This window comes from Podarcis tiliguerta (genome assembly GCF_965153285.1).
Source record: "Podarcis tiliguerta genome assembly, chromosome: 17".
Classification (NCBI taxonomy): Eukaryota; Metazoa; Chordata; class Lepidosauria; order Squamata; family Lacertidae; genus Podarcis; species Podarcis tiliguerta.
The window spans coordinates 19,664,962-19,683,434 of NC_139550.1; the positions used below are offsets into that span (position 1 = coordinate 19,664,962).

An 18,473-nucleotide genomic window follows, 5' to 3' on the forward strand; every position below is an offset into this window, starting at 1 on the left:
CATTATGAAAATTGTCATATCTTTCTCCTGCACATGTTAGTATCACCACCATTTCCCAAACAGAAAATAGATTGTAAAATGGAGCAAACCGTGGAGAAAACAACGCTCTTAAATTATTTTTCATATATTTGAGGGGAGAGTATTGTGCTAATTTTGTGTGTGTGTGTATGTGTGTATGTGTTTGTGTGTAAAGAAAACTTGAAGCTTTCCATATATTCCATTTTGTAGTGCCTGTCCGCTTGTTGAAGCTTTTAGATAATTTCATTTTCAAAGGTGGGTGGGTCTTTAGGAGCTCACAGAGTCTAGCAAAAAGTTGAAGCAGGACATACTTCAGGCATTCTGCTGCTCCTTGCTGGAGGGTTTTGCTGGAGAAACAAATGAGGCGCATAGGATCTACAGCAGCCACTTTTGAAGTAAATGACTGTCCACCCTGTAAAGCTAATTCAAGCAGTAGATCTCTCCCAACAATTCATTTGTGAACGAGTTGGCTTCATTCCAAGAAAGAAAGGGAGAATGACTTCTTCCCAACAGGTCACAGTGAGGGACTCGGCACATGGCCTTGAGTGGCCAATAGGCTTGCAGGAGCAAGCTGCTTATAAAATGAATGCTCTCTGCATCAAATAGGGGCGCCTTTTTGTGGTAGCGTGCAGCTCCCCAGATCCCAGTGTGACTCCTAGTAGTTTGGGCTGGCTTCATCCTCCCCAAGCTGGATACCTGGAGGTCTCCGCCTACTTCAGCCAATCGCCCAATCCCGCCTGGGGAGGCTTTGCCAGGGGATTGGCCAGGTAAGGGGAGGGACCATCCTGCTCACACAACAGAAGGTGAATCTTACCTGTGAAGCAGCAGTCGGCCCCAGAGCTTATAAAATGCAACCTCTCCCCTTAATGTTTCATTCCGCAGCTTCTTTGTGATTGGGATCCCATGTGCCCTTTGAGCCTTGTAGACTTGCCGGTAGCCATACAGGGCTGAGTAGGAATTTTTGGAGTACATCTTGATTGTCAACAAGATGGTTTTTTTTTTTTTTTGCCAATGCCACACTGCTGTTAATTTGATTGGCTAATGATGGCATGGGTTGCTATTTGGCAGTTTGGCTTCTTTGTGGCTGGCAGGTGGAGTAGTACATGGTCAGTACTGTGAGGCTTGTTGGGTAGAGACTATTTCATAGACCACCTCTTATTGTCAACTGCTTGGTTTGATGTACACAGAGCCTAGAAGGTGTCACCAGCTAAATGCTGGACAGCAGGGGTTGCTGGCAACTGCCAAGTAACACACCGATGGCTTTTCCTTCTGGGAAGATGGCTATTTGCCTCAAATTACGCCAGCCTGGGTGACAGAATTTCTCTAGGGTAGTTTGGCCCCTTAGCTGTAGGCAGGAGATGTGCTAACTGCCTGTATAGGTTTTCACCTGCCAGTACTTGTGTTTGGGATTGACACAGGTTTTCCATTAAGGTCCGTATAGTTAAAGCTATGGTTTGCCCAGTAGTGATGTATCGAAGTGAGAGCTGGACCATAAAGAAGGCTGATCGCTGAAGAATTGATGCTTTTGAATTATGGTGCTGGAGGAGACTCTTGAGAGTCCCATGGACTGCAAGAAGATCAAACCTGTCAATTCTGAAGGAAATCAGCCCTGAGTGCTCAGTGGAAGGACAGATCCTGAAGCTGAGGCTCCAATACTTTGGCCACCTCATGAGAAGACAATACTCCGTGGAAAAGACCCTGATGTTGGGAAAGATGGAGGGCACAAGGAGAACAGGACGACAGAGGACGAGATGGTTGCACAGTGTTCTCGAAGCTACCAACATGAGTTTGAGCAAACTGCGGGAGAAACAACAACAATTTGTGTTTGGGATTGACACAGGTTTTCCTTACTATATTTTAATAAAAAATTACTTTTTACAAATACTTGTTGGTGAACCTTCATTCTCTCATAGTGTTCCAAAAGTTGTTTAAGAAATCTTGATTTGCGGCTGTCTCATGGTGGAATGAATACTAATGCCGCAATATAAGAGACATAGAGTGTGTTCCCATATTTATTTGTTTTAGTTATTTATAATCCACTTTTCAAACTAATTTTCAAAGTAGCTGCATGGTTACTATATCCTCTGTACAATAGGAAACTGAAAAACCATCCATGAGCTAATGGAGGACATGAGTAATAGTCAAATCACAGTATTCACAGCACTGCTTCCCTCCTAATACTTAGAAAGACTTATTATGAGCATTCCATATGACAAGGAACAATAACATGAAAGCAATGAAAATTAGAAGCTTGGCTGGACAAGCAGTCCAGGCAGGTAATACAATAAAAAGTGAAGAAGCATTGTTATCTCTGTAAATAATAGCATTTTTGAGGTAATTATTGCCATAATGATTCACGTTACTTTGATATTAAGGGCTCTTTAAGGGAGAGTTTAGTTTAACAAACATAACAAATTATGAATAAATAACCATTTTTAGATGTCTAAATACAAAAACTCTTTATCAGAAAACGACAGAAAATCATGGTGGAAGGAGGATAAAGATGCATATGTGGATATTTAGGCAGAAAAAGAAATGCAATGAAAGAATTTTCATAGTCACCATTGGATCGAGTCACTAATTTTGCCTAAACGTATTTTGTTGTTGTTGCAACTTTCCAGCAGTGAAAAACACCTAGAAAACTTTGAGGAAAGCACATATAATGCTTCTATGGGGCTAAATAAATGTGTATTTTGTGTGGGTTTTTAATAGCACCTACCTCAGCTGCCACCAGTTTTTCTTAAAGAAAAAAAATGAGCCTCCAACTTGAGCAAAAAATAAGAATAAAATTATAAGTGAAGTGAAAAGAGCGAGAGTCTGAACAAGACTAGTGACATTTCACAGATGGTGCCAAATTAGGTTAAAACCTCAAGTTAAGAGCACATAGAATGATTTGTGAAATAAATGACATGTAGCAGGGGGGGAATATTTATTCAGCACCACCTTCTAGAATTGGCTAAGTCAGAACCAAACCACTGGAGCAAAACATCACTGAAATCTATACCAGACGACTGGTCCAGGAGGATGCCACAACACCTGAGAAAGCCCAGCAGGGTAGCACACTCGTCCTCGATTATCCATCAGGTAACAAAGGCCCTTTACATGCCACTTTTATAGGGACGCAGGTGGCACTGTGGTCTAAACCGCTGAGCCTCTTGGGCTTGCTGATCAGAAGGTCGGCGGTTCAAATCTGCAGGACGGAGTGAGCTCCCATTGCTCTGCCCCAGCTCCTGCCAACCTAGCAGTTTGAAAGCACACCAGTGCAAGTAGATAAATAGGTACCACTGCGGCGAGAAAGTAGACAGTGTTTCCGTGAGCTCTGATTTCCGTCACAATGTTCCGTTGCACCAGTAGCAGTTTGGTCATGCTGGCCACATGACCTGCAAAGCTGTCTGTGGACAAACGCTGGCTCCCTCAGCCTGAAAGCAAGATGAGCACCACAACCCCATAGTCGCATTTGACTGGACTTAACCATCCAGAGGTCCTTTACCTTTACCTTTTACAGGCCACTTTCAAATTGAGATAAGGAGAGTTTGCTAAGAATGTCTGGCATTGCACTTGTTTTTCACCCACTTGAGCACCTTCAGAAGTAGGAGCAGTGATTTAACTGAAAAGAAGGCCTGTAAAACTATTGTTGGATCCTAACTTGGCTTCCACTGGTGCAACCACCCTGTGAGTGGACTTATCTGCCCATAGGACACTTCCACAAGTGGAAAGGTGGAGGTGACCTTAACTTGATCCACTCTGCCCATTCTGTTCCAGGAGCCTTCAGCAGCAGTGTGGGGTAGGGTAGGGGGCTGCAGTGAAAGGAGGAAAGCAGTAAAACTTACCCATTTGACAGCAGAATCTCCATAAGATTTCAGGGCCGTCTGTAAAAAGGATCCCTTCTGTTTGTTGACTCCTAGTTACAGTCCAAACCAGTGTCCATTCTTCATAGTTGCATACTTGATTTTTAGGAAAAGGTACAGTATCGCACTGCTGTGCAGTCTTGTTTTCTTAACCATTTTAGGCCAAGAAAATTCACAGTGCATGCCTATTTCTCCCCCACCCCCTTCCTCCTCACTGTTAGGAATAAAATATGGTCAATTTCAAAGCACTTTTTAAATCTTCCATCTGAAATACCTATTTATAGATAAATGTCTGGGAATAATGTCGCATGCTGTTTCCAACACACAACTTTTAGTAAAGCACTCAATATTATTTAATGTTAGGAGGTGTCCAAGAGTTAACCTTGCAAATTATGCAAATACTGGTTTTATTTTTACTGCTTCAGTTTTAAATATTAAGACTCATTTATTATTTATTTACAATGCAAAGCATTCTGATTTTTTTTTAATAGAGGCTGTGAGTACATAAATACCACCCAGTGTGTAGTTTTAAACATGATTTATCAAAGAATATGAAATTGGCTTTTCTTCTTTTGCTCAGTAGCAGTAATTAACACAGCGTGGTTCATTGCCTGCAAAAAAAAGAAAAAAAAGAATGTGATTCAAATAAATTCAAGTTATAAAACAAATTCAAGACGAAAAACAATTCTTTCATCCATATAATAAATTACGTTTGCATTCCTAGTTTTAAAAAATATCAGTTTTGTAAGTCTTTTAATCACTTGTACTTACATTACAGTTTTATTGGGGCTAAAGCGTGTAAAATGCAAGTGTACAAACAGTTCCAATGGCACATAAGGAATGACATTGCAGCATACATAGACATGCTGCAGCCCCTGGAGCGAAGAACAGGCGGGGGCGTGGGTGGCACGCATCCCGAGGGTGTGACACATCACCCATGAGGACGTGGTGCTCAGCGCACAGGGGCGTGGTGCGCACCCCGGGGGTGTGGTGTGTCACCCGTGGGGGCATGGTGTGTGTCCTGTGGTTGTGCGTCCCGGGGGCAGCTGCGATGGCACCCTTTCCCCAAATGGTACCCAGTGTGGCGTGCTCCCACACCCCCCCTTCATACGCCAGTGCCCCCATCTTCTCCCGCAAGGCCGGGAAGGGAGAGAGCGAGGAAGGGGAAAGGTGGGCGGCAATGAAGTGTGACTCCACCCCACCCCGCAGTACGCAGCCAGGAGCAGCGAGGAAGGGAGTGGCTTAAATTCGGGCATTTCCTCCCCTTCCCCCTCCTATTTTAAAGGTGCAGCTTATATTTCTGTGAGGCTTATATTCGGGCCAATACGGTACTACCAAACAGTTGTAAGAACTCCTGAAGCTTCATAGAATTGATTATGGAAGGGAGGGCTGGAAGAAGGGAAATCTCCACTTTCCATTTTCTGTCATGCCCTGCCAATGAATGAGAAAAGGGAAGGTGGAGTGTTTGAGGAAGCTGGGGTGAAGGGTTGAAGGATGGTGGAGACAGGACATCTTCCAGATTTTTTTCTTCTTCCTGGGAAACTTGAGGACAGGGGAGCCCTCAGGCATATGTCCAGCTTCAGTCAAAGATCCTTTTCACTTGATCCTTTTGAGTGATCCTTTAAGATGGCTGGGATTGAGTCAGGAACCGCCTGCTGCTGAGCTATGATAAATCACTGCATGCTCATTTCAGCTTATAATGCTAGATTCCCCATTCCAAATGAATTTCTAATTTCCAGAATAGCTCCATCTGGAAATGCAGTTTATTTCCTCTCGCTGAGTAGCAGGACAGAACAGGTGTCTAGGAGCAAACAGTTACATTCTGAGGAGCTTTGTTAGGTTTGTAATTAGATGCTTATCCACAGTACCAATCTTCATTAGAAGCCCTGGATAATCTTTTATGTATGACCCTTTGTGGCGTCACCTCTGATACCCTCCAACAAGCAGCCTCTCTTCTTGTTTTATTAATTCCATGCATAACAGTTCGGTATGGCAATTCATACACATTTTTATGCAAACATGGTTATGATTTCTGAGTACACTTTTTTAGGTAGATATATTTTTGTTTACGTCCATGTAGAAGAAACACAGGTACTCTGAAGCGGATATCTCAGCATCCTACCGAGAGACCCTTGAAAATATCTCTCCGTAAATGGAGTGCTTGAATGTGAATGAAATTTAGGGGCTGATTACAACAATGTCTACATCTAGTTCAAAAATATAAATTGAGCTAGATATAAAACAAGGACATTTTCAGATGAGGGTTTTTTTTATAAATAAAAAAATGAAAAAACGAAAGCAAACATGCACTTTATGTTTCTGTACAGCCAGTGTTTTGGGTGTGTACTCACTTCTACCCATCTTGTAAAGTGGTACAGAAGCATGATTTGATCATGTAATTGTATCCTGAGAAATAAATAGCAAATAGCATTCCAATATCTTGGTCTTCCAGTGAGATAATATTGTACAGCATTAGTATTTTTCAACCCCCTCTCTCAAATGGAAACTTTGGAAGTAGCTGACAGTTCATGAGATTGATTTAAATATATAAGGCAGTTTTTCACACAACACATAGTATACTTGTGTTTTTGTTGTTTTCCTGCAAACAGCAATGCAAATGAAAAGTCAGTGTTTTGACATTTGTATAGTTGTAAACGGGGAAAAAATAGGTTCTTGGTTCAAGCTGGTATACGTTCATACTTGAAATGCAGACTGTTGTCCTAGATAAATATACATGCCATTCATTAGAATATGTCACTTTTTCTTAGAAACAAGATGGCTGATGCACAATCCTTCTACTGTGGTAGCTGTTCTCTACGTCTTTTCCTTTTCCTGCCTTTTAGAAGTCATTTATGTGAAAAGACTAGAGCTAGGCAATTGATGAATTCATAGTTAAAGCAAATGGCTAATGTTCCACTATAAATCTTAAAACATGTCTACCTCACCTTAACTGCTCATGCTAATCACTATAAAGATATTTTTATACCATATTTTAACACCTTTCAGAGCATCCCTGATTCCTCAATCTGTCAGGTGCTTTATGATTCCCACTTGTGCAATAAAAGACAATGTAAAACTTTATTTCAACTGATGTCAGTATCCTTCTGATTCACCTCTCCAGGTTCTAGAGGGAAATTAGGCAACAGAGAAAGCTATTTCTGATTTAAAATGTCACAGGGACTATATTTTTAAGCCACCACACCATTTCTTCAACACAAACCCAACGGCATGAATTCCAAAGAGTGTTATCATAGAATCATAGTATCTTAGAGTTGGAAGGAACCCAAAGGTCATCTAGTCCAACCCTCTGCAATTCAGGAATCTCAGCCAAAGCATCCATGACAGATGGCTACCCAACCTCTGTTTAAAAACCCACAAGGAAGGCGAGTCTACAACCTCCCAAGGGAGACTGTTCTACCGTTGAACATCTCCTTCATAAAGTTTTCCCATATATTTGGTCAGAATCTCCTTTCTTATAACTTGAAGCCCTTAGTTTGAGTCCTACCCTTCACTCAATAGCATTTCTCCATCTTAGAAATTATTTTTAACCTCTCTTGCAGGACCTGAGTGTTAGAATTCCTGCTCCATGATTGCAGTTATGGGATTGTTGTCTTTCACATGACGGTATATGTTTTGACTCCACAGAGTCGGATGTGACGGAGACAGGATGTTTGTGTTACTGTGTTCCGTGAAGTGGGACTATTATCCTTTGTTTTTTCTCTTTGCTGTCTGGTGGTAGAGAGAGAGGGAGCCATGTTGCAGTGCTCCGTGTGTGTTTATATGTAAATAAAGTAGATTAGCCAAAATGTTGAGTTGCTGAGGTCTATCAGACATGATGCGCAAACTCTGCGGATCCCTAAGTGTGCTGATGTCCGTTGGTCGCTATGATATTCGGGCTGAAGAAAGCTTTTGAAGCTCCCAAACAATTGACCAGGAGGGCGGGAACAATCGACCAGGAGGGTAGGAACATGCCAGTTGGGCATGTGTCTCTGCCAGGGTCCTACTCGAGTGTAGGCTGAACTCCTGACACTGAGCTCATTCTAAGCATTAGCCCACCTGACATTCACTCTGCAACTGTTGGCTACTTGTGTGTACTCTTTTGGGGGGGATTTCTCCTTTCTTCCAATTCTTATGCATGCCCTTCTTAAATCTCAGCTCATCTGTAAGCTCCTTATGAAGCCACACCAGTTTCCTTAGATGCCTCCCACTTTTCTTTCCTGTTGGCTCTCCCATTTTGGTCTCTACAGCAACAGCAGGCACTGTAACTCTCCAACGATTTGACTTCACTCCCAAAGGCACACTCTTCTATTGTCGCCTGAAACAGACGAATGCCTCCCATATGCTACACCTGCACTTAGATGGAGGGATTTGCAGGGCATTCCTAGCCTGGCTTCCCCCATAAGGGCAGCAATGGATTCAAAGGCAACAACAATGACATCCTCTGTGTCTATTTGATGTGTCCCAGCTGTATTGGAGTTCTGCCACTCCCTCTCCTTCTTACTGCTAACTGACTCCAAGGACCTTCTCCTAGGCTACTTCATTCAAAACTGAAACCCTAAACTTGGCCTTTGCACCTGAGAGCCAGTGTAGTGTAGTGGTTAAGATTGGTGGACTCATAATCTGGTGAACCAGGTTCACTTCCCTGCTCCTCCACATGCAGCTGCTGGGTGACCTTGGGGCTAGTCTCTCAGCCTCACTCACCTCACAGAGTGTTGTGGGGGAGGAAGGGAAAGGAGATTGTTAGCCACTTTGAGACTCCTGAAGGGGAGTCTAAACTCTTCTTCTTCTTCTTCTTCTTCTTCTTCTTCTTCTTCTTCTTCTTCTTCTTCTTCCCCCTGGATAGTTCAGTTGCTTAGAATGTGATGCTGACAACGCCAAGGTTGCAGGTTTGATTCCCATATGGGACACCTACATATTCCTGCATTGCAGGGGGTAGACTAGATGATCCTCTGGGTCCCTTCCAACTCTACAGTTATATGATTCTATGCATAAACCCAGCAAAGAAGGGGCCCCACTCCCTTTTGCCTGGCAGTCTTGATCTCTGATGGTTCCCTTGATGGGCCATCAGTGGCCTTTGTTCCTTATTAATGGCCCATTCTGCTAGCTTTGCTGAACTAGCTTGGCTCCTTAGCATAACTGGATCCATGGAGTTTCCATGTCTGGCAAAGCTTAATCAAACCTTGGTTAATTGTAACTTTTACTAAATCATAAAATATGTAGGAGGCTCTTGCCCGCTCCCATAACATTGTAAATATATTTTATCTTCTGTCTTCAGATGAAATAAATGTTCAGAAAAGAACTTCTTCTGCCTATGTTTATTGGTCTTTCAACCCAACCCCCCAGAAGAAGAAAAAATTGTATTGTTTTCCTCAAGTTACGGAAAATCATTCTGACATGATTTCACCTCAAGTTTAATTGAGTCAGTGAGTGGATATAATGAAGCATTTTGTTAGTGGTCTCCAGTGGAGGTGTTAATAGGAAGGAAAGTAATTTTCACCTTATTTATATGTTGTATAAATATAAAGCGATCTTTCTGCCGAAAGCTCAATTTTCTTCATACTATTTCAGTAAAGGTTGCAGGCCTTATTCAAGAAATATGATCTTTTATTGCAAATTACAGTACAAAGTTGTATTTCTAGAAGCAATAAACAAAACTACTGATTCATGGTAGAATAATAATGCAAACAAAGAGTGTTCCAGATGCCATATTAGTCACACGTTTGAGAACCTTAAATAGCCATTTTCTAATGGCAAAGGCTTATTAGCCAACTCACTCTGTTGCAGCTTCTCAATTAAAATATGGCAAATTAGTGTTTGAGAACAATTATGTTTTGTTTCATAGAACACTGAATAATAAAAATGGACTACAATTGTACCTTGGTTGTCAAATGCTCTGGAACTTGGATGTTTTGGCTCCCAAACGCCGCAAACCCAGGAGTGTTTCGGTTTGCAAACATTCTTTGGAACCTGAATGTCCAACACGACTTCTGCAGCTTCCGACTGAGTGCAGGAAGCTCCTGCAGCCAATCAGAAGCTGTGCCTTGGTTTGTGAACATTTTTGGAATTTGAACAGACTTCCGGAACAGATTCCGTTCAACAACCAAGGTACGACTGTATATCCATTTAATGGCAAGCAGTGCGATCCTAACCATGCAAATTCAGTAGTCCTATTGAATTCAATGGACTTATTCCAAAGTAAGTGAGGTTATTATTGCAGACGTATGCCTTTATGAGATATAAAGTGTGGTATTCAATAAAGCACTTCTGCTAGTGCAAGGATTTCCATGGATCATAGATCATAGATCCTCCTCTCCTCTCCTTTCCTCTTCCCTCTCTGCATCCCCCTGAATCTACTCTGGAAGGTTGCAGGAACACCCAAAACAGATTTAGAGGGCACTGGGGCAGGGAAGGGAAGTTCTATTGTGCAGCCAAACGTTGAATACTTTGTTGAATACCACTCAAATTAATTAAAAATAAATAAATCATGGTGGTGCTGTTCTTTCCTATTATCTGGTTAATAAAGTTCATTTTCTGTGACTTCAGAGAATGACTGGAATTAAGTGCCTTTTGTAGGCCAGTGTACTAAACTGACATCTAATTGCTTCTAGTCCATGGTCTTTAGGTGCAAGTGCTTGAGCCGAAGAAGATATAGCTCCGTTTGTGCTACCAGGCCAGCAAGAGTTATTGCATTTATATCCTAATCTGACTCTCTAACCACTGCACCACACTGAGATTGCCTTCCTTGACCAAGCAAAGGGTAGAAGGCTGCAGGCTTCCTATTTTCCACTATGGCACAAAATAATTCTTGTATCCATGCGTGGCCACCAGTGTACACCAAGGGGCAGGAAGTGGACTTTTTATGACCTATGGCAAACTCTCTGGGCACAGTGCACATGGTAGGCATGGACTAAAAAAAAAAACTTTAAAAAAATTGTTGGATTAAAGTTGGATAGTTGACAAAGGGTCTTTGCCTGATTGGTTTTTTTATGTGTGATATGAAATCAGGGTGTTAGGCTTTTATAAAATAACTAGTGAATATAATACAATAAAATAAAATTACAATTCTCTTTCTGTTTCTCAACAGGAGCTGCGGTTCACAAGGTTGAGGTAAGATTCTAATCTTAATAAAAATAAACGAAGTGTTTGATTAGAACGAAAACAAAAGCATACAAGTCTTGTCTGAGGCTTGGTGGCTGAACTGTGTGCTGAAATTAAATATGGCTGTTTGGAAGATTATAGATGATCTCTTGTTCCCTACTTTATTGTTTTGCTAAATTGATATGCCATTACTTAAGCATTGTCTTGGACTGCATAAACTCAGTGTTTATTTGTAAATCAGAGTGGAAGTGAGTGTGAATTTACACTCCCCACCTCTGACCTTGAACTTTCATAACTGGATTTGGGCAGGTGGAAGGGAATGATTTTCAATCATATGACTGCCTCAGCCATGGCAGCCATTTCTTAAAAAAATGAAAAGCCACGGGTGCAAGTGAATGTGGAAACTAAGCTATAGCAATGTCTATGCAGGCCTGTTGATAGAGCATGAAAACCTTATTGACTATGGCTTCACATAATGAGATGGCCATAGGAATGGACCATCATTAGAGAGTGGATCATCCATGTATTCAAAGAGGACAGATCCATTTCAGACTGCAACAGCAGAACCTTTCATTTTGTAATTCCTTTACATTTCAGCCATGAAAAACAAAAGTTGCATGTCAATGACAAAGTCTGTGCTTATTTTTCTATGTGCAGGGAGCATTTTATGTGCTGAAACTGTCAAACATGTGGTGCCCAACCTGTAATATGGTATGACAGTCAGGGAACTCTGGATAAACCCAGAACTAAGTGAGAATGTGAAGCACAGTTCTGAAATTTAAAGCAAAAGTAGTAGAGTAGATAGCAAGAGAGATTTTTTTGCAACCTAGTAAGACAATTAGGTATAAATTTCCTTAGAAGAGAAGGGGCCAACTCTTTTGATGTCTTGAATATAAAATTCCAAAATGATAAAAAGAGACTCTGGAGAGAACCCCCCCCCCATCAAATTCAAATGGCTCTCCCCCCACCCCCAAAAAAATCTGACTTTCACCACAAAATTCTTCAGGCAGTCCCTGCCTATGAAATAAGCAGATGTGCATGGCAATTCTATAGATGACAACTCAGAAGCAAGCCCTGTTGATTTCATCAGAGCTTACTTCCAGGTAAGAGAGTACAGGATTCCAGCCTTAATCATCTATAAATACATTTCTAACACCTCATAATATGTACTGGGTGTGTAGGTTCATAATCTTTTCATCGTGGACGTATGATATACTGCATAATCTAATAAGCTTTATTGCTAAGGGTGAACCTGGTTACTGGGAGGGGAAAAACATTTACCTGAAGAGTTTGAGATTTGCTAAAATCTAATGTATCTGTGTCAGAAAGATGACTTATTTCTTTCTATAATGCCTATATTGGATAAACATTTTCCCTCCATTTTCAGAGATTTCAATCTCAATTTTCAGAGAAGCACAGGGCACTGTGAAGTTTATACATCCCAATCTTTTCATAGCCTAGGGATATTCCTATCTATTAGATCAGTTTCTTTTTTCCCCTGAAACTCAATAAATTCTTCCACTCCGATCGTGATGTGACTGTTTCCCTCTATATGAAATAAATGAGCCACGAAAATAGTCTATATCCTATACAGTGGGTCACACTTTCAACCCAAATCATACATCTGCATTTTTGGCAACAGAGCAGCTTACTAAGTCATAATGCTAGTGACACTCTCGTGTGGTGAGTTTTGTATATTAGAGAAATATTCTATTTGTATGCTGTATGCAGCTCTGTAGAACAGATATTATTATTATTATTATTATTATTATTATTATTACTAAATACCCTGCCCAACTGGCTGGGTTTCCCCAACCACTCTTGGCAGCTCACAGAACATATTAAAACATCATACTAAAACATAAAAAGAACATACTAAAACATAAAAAGATCCCAATATAGGGCTGCCTTTAGATATATTCTAAAAGTCAGATAGTTGTTTATTTCTTTGACATCTCCTGGGAGGGCGTTCCACAGGGTGGGTGGCACTGCGGAGAAGGCCCTCTGCCTGATTCCTTGTAACTTCACTTCTCACAGTGAGGGAACCACTAGAAGGCCCTCAGAGCTATATCTCAGTGTCTGGGCTGAACGATGGGGGTGGAGACGCTCCTTCAAGTATACAGGACTGAGGCCATATAAAAACACGCTGATTCCCGGACCGTCCGGGGGCTGGATTGAGAAGTCGATTTGGGTGTGAAACACATAGCAGTCAAGTACAGGATTCCTAGAGTGGACATGCTAGTGGATGCTTTGTACCAGCCAGGAGAAAACATCCTGTTTCCTCCTGAGCTGGAACAAACTTCCTCTGCATGTGACTAGAGGCAGGCATGGTCTAATCTAGCAAGGCAGAGAGTACACTGCTCTCTCTCTTTTTTGGCTCTTCTCTGTTTTGTTTATCTATGAGTCAGCAGAAGTGACTGCTTGTCTGCAGTCACTTGGGAACTAACTCCCTTATGGGATAGTTCCACATATGTATATACTTTTGTAATGTAAGTCTGCCTTCAGGGATCTAACTGTGAACTGAATGAATGTGAGTAAACTACTTTTATATTGACTTTAATCAGATTGTCGCATTTATTCTTTTTAAGAGGGACAAGAGGGGATCTTACCATGAATCCTATATTTAGAGGCTAAAACTAGCCTGCAACAAGCAAACCGCTGTTCGTTTAAAGGGGAATGTTTAAACTCTGCTAAGATATAGAACTTGCTAACGCAAGTCAGGAAGGATATCATTAAGCAACATATCCTCTCCTGCCTCCCTGAACATTCCCACAATGAACCCCTTCATTGTAGGCTCAGGTTGTATATTTGGCTCCATATATCAAAAAGACACCACAGTCTCTGCTGTGCTTCATTCTGAGGAACCCAAACCCCTGAACCCCTGGAATCGTGGACTTCTCAGAGATCGGGCTGGCGTGCAACACAGGATTAATTGGATTGGGCCCCTTTATTTATAATGGGGAAATAATCTGTACTGACAAAACCATCTCTATGTGAATTGCTTTTTTCTTTTAATTTTTAGCACATGAACTAACCTTTTGAATACAATGAAAATCGTTTTACTATATTTAGTGAAAAGAAAAAAGCACAACAGGTTCATCTCCACCACCTCCTTCCCCCTGCCCATAATGTACCTTTAATGTTATCATCCTCGCAAATCCATCGGCAGACTGTCTGGTCAGGTGTATAACTGGAAAAGGTCAAGGCAAAATATCAGCATACTTAACAAATGGATTTGCGTGCAGTGTTCGTAGGAATCCTTCCAGTTGCATGGCAACCATCTTTGTAATTACTATTTGCAACTCCATTTTTAATAGTTTGATTACTATTTTCTCCATTATATTGTTGCATATAATGAATTTAAATTCATCCCTCTCACTTTCTGCTTCTTCTTCTTTACAACAATAAATGCAGGCTAGTATCAGGTCAACTAGCATTAAACTTAGCTTCCAAAAACAGATGAGTAATGCCTAGATAGCACATTATACTGATTTTGAGGTTCTAATGTTACAAGTAGAAACATATGCAGCTGCTTGTCCTGACTCAGATCATTGTTCCATCTAGCTCCTATTGAGTGGCAGTGGCTCTCCAGGATTCCAGAGGGGATCTTTTCTAGCGCTACCTGGATTGACAGGGATTGAATCTTGGACCTTCTGCATGTGAAGCAAATGCTCTAACATCGAGCTATGGTCCTCCCAATGTATGTAACCTTATATCTCAAAATGGATAGGACATGGAGTGGCAGAGAGGGATCAAAGTGACAAGGAAAATCATAAGCCTGTGCTTGATAATAAGGGGTTGTAAATTAGCAGTATGGCACACATTGTCATCCCTTTCAGTAACTTTCAAACAGGGGTGGCAACTTGAATAAAATATGGGGGGGCAGGTAAGCCCCACCTCACATGATCAATCTCAGACATGGTGTATGCACACCATTTCAATGGCAACACCTATCAACTTTGAGGGGCCCCAGCCCCCTCAAATATTTTATTAGGGTGTCCGAAGGGACCTCAGCCCATAAAGGTTGGCTCCTATGCCTTCGGACAAAAATTTAATAAACATTGATTCAGAGGCACACTGGTAATTGAGCTAAATAAAGGTTTGTGGCATTGCCATTAAAATGGAAGGGGGGTATATTGGGCCACAGAATACTTTTGAGTTGAAAAGGTTTAAGGACTGCCTTAGATTGCATTTAATATTCACTTGCATAAACCTTCCTGTGCATTCCTTAGTATACACTGAGATCCACCACGGCATGTTGAGTGAAAAGCACCCAATTCTTGGCTATAGGCATTCCATAATTCTGCAAGCTAGAAAAGATTTGCATGTTACTTACATATGTCACACTATTTTGTAAAATAACAACAACAACAATAGATGGGTTGATGCATTTTACTGGGGGAAATGTCTTTTGTGAACGAACCATAGAATGCACAGAAGCATTCACAGGCTGTGCGCTGTTGCCAAGACCCGTGTGGAACAAAGGAGGAGGAAAGCCTGTCTCTGTCTGTGGTGGTGAATAAGGTGGGACAGAAGTAGAAATAACTAATTCTAGTTTTGTTCCCATTATCTTCCCTGTCAGAGGCACCAAATTGCTAGAGAAATTGAGGGGAGCTGACATTGCACACGTGACACACATGACGCACAGTGTCGCGTCATGACTTCAGATGGAACTGGGGGGTGAAGCCACAACATGGCAGTAGCCCTGCTTCAATGGCTGGTGGCTCCTTCTCTTTGGCCCTTGGCCTCCTCCTCTTCCTCTTCCTGCTGCCACAACCGGCCAAGGACTGCTTTTCTCCCCCCCTTCCCCTCCATGGCAAGAGGAGGAGGAGAAGGAACTGGCCACTGAAGCTGCGCTTGGCCTCCTCCACCCACTGTCTTTTTGAACATTGGGGTGCAGTCTCCCCAAAAAAATATTGTGGGGCCCCTAAAGTCCTGGGTCCCTAGGAGTTGGTGCCCCTGCTCTTTACTGAGTTGTGCAAGGGCAACACTGAGGCTGTTTGCACACAATGGCTATAGAGCAACCACCCGCAAAGAATCCTGGGAAGTCTGGCATACCTTTGCAGAGCTATGATTCCTATCATAGGTTTACCAGACGTCCCTGGTTCCCGGGGACAGTCCCCAGATTTGCAAATCTGTCCCCAGGAAACGTGGCAGTGGCAGCCTCGGCAGCCCAGAGCCAGCCTGGTAGCGCACTTGGCTCTGGTTGGCTTCAGGAGCTGCCCGTTGCCACCGCCACTGCTGAAGGGGAACTAGGGACATCTGGCGATAGAGATCTCTGCCCCCTTCCCCCTTTGTTTTGACAGATCGAGGGAGGCTCAGGAGTCACAAACAGGTGGGCGCTTCCCAGGAGGGGCACAAGGCGCATGGTTTGTCTGCCAGGCAAGGTGCAAAGCCCTTCTTTTCTACCCTGTGAAACATAAATGTGCAGAGTTTTTTTAAAAAAAACTGGGCAACAGCCGCCTGCCCGTGACTCCTGAGCCTCCCCCAATCAGTCAAAACAAAGGAGGAAGGGGGCAGAAGATCGGGAGAGGCTCCGGAGTCATGGGTGGGTGGCGCTTCGTTGCCCAGTTTTTAAAAAGCTCTGCACATTTATGTTTCACAGGCTGCGAAATAAGGGCTTTGCACCTTTGTACAATATGCATGTGTGCTTGGGCCCAGGGTCTTTTGCCTCACCATCCCCACTACTGACTCCCTATTGCTACTCAGCTTCCCAAAAAAAAAAGGGGGGGTCCCCAGATTCATTGAAAAAAATCTGGTTACCATATCCTTTCGTCCTTAACAAACTACACTTCCCAGGATTCTTTGGGTCAAAATGTGCTTTAGTAAAGGTAAAGGGACCCCTGACTATTAGATCCAGTCGTGGCCAACTCTGGGGTTGCAGCGCTCATCTCACTTTACTGGCCGAGGGAGCCGGCGTACAGCTTCCGGGTCATGTGGCCAGCATGACTAAGCTGCTTCTGGCGAACCAGAGCAGTGCACGGAAACGCTGTTTACCTTCCCGCCAGAGCGGTACCTATTTATCTACTTGCTCTTTGACGTGCTTTCAAACTGCTAGGTTGGCAGGAGCGGGGACAAAGCAACGGGAGCTCACCTCGTCGCGAGGATTCGAACCGCTGACCTTCTGATCAGCAAGTCCTAGGCTCTGTGGTTTAACCCACAGCGCCCTTCCAAAATGTGCTTTACATATGCCTTAAATGTATGATGTGTACAGAGCCTGAGACTAAGGAGGAGGCAGCTGACATGCAGTGCCACAGCCTGGACTGCAAACAGGCTAAGGTTGGTGGGGAACGTGCCACATTTGCCCTCATGGGCCAGCCTGCGCTGCTTGGATCTTGGAAGTTTGTTTTCTAAAAGGTTTCTATAAAACTATAAACGGATATCATCTGCTCGGTAATACTGAGATTTTTGTTTCCAGAAACCATCTGCTTTCTCTGCTCTTAAATTAAACATTTACCATATTTTTGAAAGGTATATAGTCTCGAGTCTCTGTGTGCTAAATACTCTTTAATTTTTAAACATGTTTAAAAATATAGCCCAGTCCATTACAGTTACAGTTTCTACATTTAAACTGAAAAATAACAGCTGGTATATGTTTCATTCCCTTCCTTTTTCCTTAATATATTTGCAACACTAATATATATTTTCCCCCTTTCCACCCTCAGAAATAGATATACAAGGTTTGATGGGTCCGCAGTGAGTCAGTGTGTGTGTGTGTGTGTGTGTGTGAACATGATACAGATGACATTTTGCATGGATATCCCAGGCCACAATACACTTTGGCTTTCCAGTACCTGGATATATAATGAAAAAAGGTGAAAACTAGGTTGTATTCCTGACCAGTCAAAGTAACTGTAAAAGTTACGTTTGATAGATTTGGTGTGATAGCGTTTGTATCACAACATAGCTCTTGCTGTATATGTTTGCATGTGTGTGACCATAATTCAGTGGTAAAGGTAAAGGGACCCCTGACCGTTAGGTCCAGTCGCGGACGACTCTGGTGTTGCGGTGTTAGTATTTGTTAGTGGGTGGGGGCCCTGAGCTCCTGCAATGTTCATCTGGGTGTTGCGTGTGACGTCAATGATGGTCGTTTGTGACCCCCAAATGTGGTGTCTGAGCTAGGAATGTGTCAGTGGTTCCTCCTCTTTTTCCTGCTGCATAGCGGAAGCAGCCCTCTGCCTGCATCACTGGCAGAAGGTAGGGCAGGAACTGCCACCAACCAGGGATGCTGAGTTGCCACGCAACGCCTGGATTTCGCACATGTCTGGGCATCACACACGAGGTCGCACACAACATCATCCACACACCCTCACCTGAGTGTAGAGGTAACGCTCCGCTTTGCAAAGGCAAACCTCGCACCAGACATGCAACAGTATGTCAAGGAGCGTTACGCCTGCTTTCCCTGACCTTTTGCCTTCTTGGCTAGAAAACAAGGTTTCCCCCTTACCTTTTGTCCTTTCACAATTTGTTTGCTTGACATATCGCTTGGCTGGAGCATGGTGGGGAACA

General features: G+C 42.7%; 1 protein-coding gene across 1 annotated transcript in view; it reads left to right on the plus strand.

Annotated features, from left to right (window-relative positions):
- The window catches only part of PTPRD (protein tyrosine phosphatase receptor type D), a 1,386,996-nt gene that overhangs the window by 819,627 nt on the left and 548,896 nt on the right, over nucleotides 1-18,473 (plus strand). Inside the window, exon 5 of the mRNA XM_083419250.1 lies at nucleotides 10,951-10,973. The gene's annotated coding sequence lies outside the window, so the exon portion shown is untranslated. The remainder of the gene's footprint in view (nucleotides 1-10,950; nucleotides 10,974-18,473) is intronic.